Source organism: Schistocerca serialis, unplaced genomic scaffold, assembly GCF_023864345.2.
Source record: "Schistocerca serialis cubense isolate TAMUIC-IGC-003099 unplaced genomic scaffold, iqSchSeri2.2 HiC_scaffold_715, whole genome shotgun sequence".
Taxonomy (NCBI): domain Eukaryota; kingdom Metazoa; phylum Arthropoda; class Insecta; order Orthoptera; family Acrididae; genus Schistocerca; species Schistocerca serialis.
In genome coordinates this window covers 5001-10000 of record NW_026048316.1, presented here as the reverse complement: position 1 = coordinate 10000, position 5000 = coordinate 5001, and the positions used below count along the sequence as shown (strand labels likewise).

General features: G+C 51.1%; 1 non-coding gene across 1 annotated transcript in view; it reads right to left on the bottom strand.

The window, feature by feature from the left end:
- LOC126449317 (small subunit ribosomal RNA) overlaps positions 1 to 1239 on the bottom strand; it is a 1909-nt gene extending 670 nt beyond the window's left edge. Inside the window, exon 1 of the ribosomal RNA XR_007584376.1 lies at positions 1 to 1239. This exon is cut by the window's left edge and continues 670 nt beyond it. This is a non-coding gene — a ribosomal RNA (small subunit ribosomal RNA).
- Between the last annotated feature and the right edge of the window lie 3761 nt (positions 1240 to 5000).

The following is a 5000-nucleotide window of genomic DNA, read 5'->3' as shown; positions in this document are numbered from 1 at the left end:
CCTTTAAGTTTCAGCTTTGCAACCATACTTCCCCCGGAACCCAAAAGCTTTGGTTTCCCGGAGGCTGCCCGCCGAGTCATCGGAGGAACTGCGGCGGATCGCTGGCTGGCATCGTTTATGGTTAGAACTAGGGCGGTATCTGATCGCCTTCGAACCTCTAACTTTCGTTCTTGATTAATGAAAACATACTTGGCAAATGCTTTCGCTTCTGTTCGTCTTGCGACGATCCAAGAATTTCACCTCTAACGTCGCAATACGAATGCCCCCGCCTGTCCCTATTAATCATTACCTCGGGTTCCGAAAACCAACAAAATAGAACCGAGGTCCTATTCCATTATTCCATGCACACAGTATTCAGGCGGGCTTGCCTGCTTTAAGCACTCTAATTTGTTCAAAGTAAACGTGCCGGCCCACCGAGACACTCAATAAAGAGCACCCTGGTAGGATTTCAACGGGGTCCGCCTCGGGACGCACGAGCACGCACGAGGCGGTCGCACGCCTTCGGCTCGCCCCACCGGCAGGACGTCCCACGATACATGCCAGTTAAACACCGACGGGCGGTGAACCAACAGCGTGGGACACAAATCCAACTACGAGCTTTTTAACCGCAACAACTTTAATATACGCTATTGGAGCTGGAATTACCGCGGCTGCTGGCACCAGACTTGCCCTCCAATAGATACTCGTTAAAGGATTTAAAGTGTACTCATTCCGATTACGGGGCCTCGGATGAGTCCCGTATCGTTATTTTTCGTCACTACCTCCCCGTGCCGGGAGTGGGTAATTTGCGCGCCTGCTGCCTTCCTTGGATGTGGTAGCCGTTTCTCAGGCTCCCTCTCCGGAATCGAACCCTGATTCCCCGTTACCCGTTACAACCATGGTAGGCGCAGAACCTACCATCGACAGTTGATAAGGCAGACATTTGAAAGATGCGTCGCCGGTACGAGGACCGTGCGATCAGCCCAAAGTTATTCAGAGTCACCAAGGCAAACGGACCGGACGAGCCGACCGATTGGTTTTGATCTAATAAAAGCGTCCCTTCCATCTCTGGTCGGGACTCTGTTTGCATGTATTAGCTCTAGAATTACCACAGTTATCCAAGTAACGTGGGTACGATCTAAGGAACCATAACTGATTTAATGAGCCATTCGCGGTTTCACCTTAATGCGGCTTGTACTGAGACATGCATGGCTTAATCTTTGAGACAAGCATATGACTACTGGCAGGATCAACCAGGGAGCTGCGTCAACTAGAGCTGAGCAGCCGGCCGCCCGGGAGTGTGTCCCGGGGGCCCGCGCGAACACGCAAGCGTCCGCTCAATTATTCTGCAAACAGGAGGAGGCTGAGCTCCCCTGCACAACACACCTCGAAACCCTCTCAGGTCCCGGCGGCGCGCAGCGCCGTCCTAAGTACTTGGTCGGGTTCGAGAGAGGCGCAATCGCCCGGAGTTAGGCGAGTAGACGCTTTAGGTGCGACCACCCGTGCTCCCAACTGAGCTTGCCGCTGCCGACAGAGGCCCGGGAGCGTGCTGTCGTGGCATTGCCGGCGGGAGACAACACGCGCCACCTACGGTGACCGGCAGCTCCAACGCCAGCGCCACAGAAGGACAAAAGCCCCACTTGGGTGCCGAAGCGAACTCTCCCAGCACAGCGCACGCGCCAACACGTCCGCACAGCTGCGATACAAACCACCTGCGAGAACCGCTGGGGCGACCGAGCAGCAGACGGCGTCGCGGCGCCGAGCGCCGGGCGGCGGCGCATCCTCAGCGCACACAGTCCTCAATCGGACCAGCACACTGCAGATGGCCACCGCGCTTCGCACCGGGCCCGCGAGGACCTACTTTGGCCGCAAGGCGCCGCGAGCAGGGGGCGCCGGCGCGCAGCTGCGCCGCCTGCCGCGTCCGTCGGCCGGCGCGCCTGCCACTGGCCGCCCCCACCAGCCGGCTGTAGCGCGTGCGCCCACGCACCGCGCTGCCAGCACGCCGGGCGGCCCCCCCTCACCGGCCGGGGACGGTCCCACCCAGCCACCGCCGCGTATCGCCTCACACCCAGATCCCCTTTCGCGTTCGTGGGCATGGTGGGTCCCCTTTCACGTTCGTGGGCATGGTGGGTATCCCTGAAACAACCGGTTAATAGCTCGACCGATCGTCGCCAACACTGATTCACCTCTAGCGAGAACAACCGCACCACAACGGGTTACCTGTTGTTCATTTGCGTAACGTCACCAGCAAACGTAGACGTCCATCGCCATTTGCAACGAGTATTGCATGCCTGTGTCAGGTGTCACAACACACTACGTCTGCCCACATAGACGCAACAACATGTGCACGCCTCGAGAACACGTGGAAGGTAGCCCCCGTACGTATGCGGTGTCCATTGCGCGAACGACTGTCAGCCGGCCTCTGCAGGATGTCGCAGATGTGGAACGCGGTGCAACATGCTATCACGGTGTGTGAGAAGAGACGACTACGTCCGAATACACGCTCCACTACATCAACAGACTGCTCATGCTGATCGCCATCCAGGGCGTCCGTTCCTCCCACACGTCTGAATGGCGTACCACACTGCAATCCAGCTCTTATAGGGAGACGACACGTAGCTGCGTGCACAATATTTGGACTGTATGGTCTGCCGTTGCTAGGCGCAGTCGTCGTACGGTCACACATGTGCCACGATGTATCATTCAGTACATACGGACCAATGTGCAGTACAGTTTGTGGGTTTTGCGTACATCGGCGGACAGGTGACAGGCCGTACCACAACGTAGGCTGAGTACGTCGGCATGCGAAGGGCATTGAACATGCAAACTTCTCAACGACCAGCTTGCGAAGGCAGGGGGGAAGGGGGGGGGCATGTACGTCCTGCTGCTATCCACATTACAGTGTATAGCAGGAGCATGTGGAAAGTCAGCAACACCTGCAAGGTGTTTAACATGACGCGATACACAGGGGACCGGGCAGTGCGAATAGCGAACTATATTGCGAGGGTTGCGGTTAGGCAACACTACACTAATTTAACGAGTTGCATAACAATTACAGAGCAGGTTCAGCGACAACGTGCGTCAGGTTAAGGCGCAATATAGGTTAGGTTGAGGCACAATATAGGTTAGGTTAAGGCACAACATGGGTTACGTTAAGGCACAAATTGGGTTACGTTAAGGCACAACATGGGTTACGTTAAGGCACAACATGGGTTACGTTAAGGCACAAATTAGGTTACGTTAAGGCACAAATTAGGTTACGTTAAGGCACAAATTAGGTTACGTTAAGGCACAAATTAGGTTACGTTAAGGCACAAATTAGGTTACGTTAAGGCACAAATTAGGTTACGTTAAGGCACAAATTAGGTTACGTTAAGGCACAAATTAGGTTACGTTAAGGCACAAATTAGGTTACGTTAAGGCACAAATTAGGTTACGTTAAGGCACAAATTAGGTTACGTTAAGGCACAAATTAGGTTACGTTAAGGCACAAATTAGGTTACGTTAAGGCACAAATTAGGTTACGTTAAGGCACAAATTAGGTTACGTTAAGGCACAAATTAGGTTACGTTAAGGCACAAATTAGGTTACGTTAAGGCACAAATTAGGTTACGTTAAGGTACAATATGGGTTAGGTTAAGGTACAATATGGGTTAGGTTAAGGTACAATATGGGTTAGGTTAAGGTACAATATGGGTTAGGTTAAGGTACAATATGGGTTAGGTTAAGGCACAACGTAGGTTAGGTTAAGGCACAACGTAGGTTAGGTTAAGGCACAACATAGGTTAGGTTAAGGCACAACATAGGTTAGGTTAAGGCACAACATAGGTTAGGTTAAGGCACAACATAGGTTAGGTTAAGGCACAACATAGGTTAGGTTAAGGCACAACATAGGTTAGGTTAAGGCACAACATAGGTTAGGTTAAGGCACAACATAGGTTAGGTTAAGGCACAACGTAGGTTAGGTTAAGGCACAACGTAGGTTAGGTTAAGGCACAACGTAGGTTAGGTTAAGGCACAACGTAGGTTAGGTTAAGGCACAACGTAGGTTAGGTTAAGGCACAACGTAGGTTAGGTTAAGGCACAACGTAGGTTAGGTTAAGGCACAACGTAGGTTAGGTTAAGGCACAACGTAGGTTAGGTTAAGGCACAACGTAGGTTAGGTTAAGGCACAACGTAGGTTAGGTTAAGGCACAACGTAGGTTAGGTTAAGGCACAACGTAGGTTAGGTTAAGGCACAACGTAGGTTAGGTTAAGGCACAACGTAGGTTAGGTTAAGGCACAACGTAGGTTAGGTTAAGGCACAACGTAGGTTAGGTTAAGGCACAACGTAGGTTAGGTTAAGGCACAACGTAGGTTAGGTTAAGGCACAACGTAGGTTAGGTTAAGGCACAACGTAGGTTAGGTTAAGGCACAACGTAGGTTAGGTTAAGGCACAACGTAGGTTAGGTTAAGGCACAACATAGGTTAGGTTAAGGCACAACATAGGTTAGGTTAAGGCACAACATAGGTTAGGTTAAGGCACAACATAGGTTAGGTTAAGGCACAACATAGGTTAGGTTAAGGCACAACATAGGTTAGGTTAAGGCACAACATAGGTTAGGTTAAGGCACAACATAGGTTAGGTTAAGGCACAACATAGGTTAGGTTAAGGCACAACATAGGTTAGGTTAAGGCACAACATAGGTTAGGTTAAGGCACAACGTAGGTTAGGTTAAGGCACAACGTAGGTTAGGTTAAGGCACAACGTAGGTTAGGTTAAGGCACAACGTAGGTTAGGTTAAGGCACAACGTAGGTTAGGTTAAGGCACAACGTAGGTTAGGTTAAGGTACAACGTAGGTTAGGTTAAGGTACAACGTAGGTTAGGTTAAGGTACAACGTAGGTTAGGTTAAGGTACAACGTAGGTTAGGTTAAGGTACAACGTAGGTTAGGTTAAGGTACAACGTAGGTTAGGTGAAGGCGCAATGTAGGTTAGGTTAAGGTACGATATACCTTAGGTTAAGGTACAATATCGCTTAG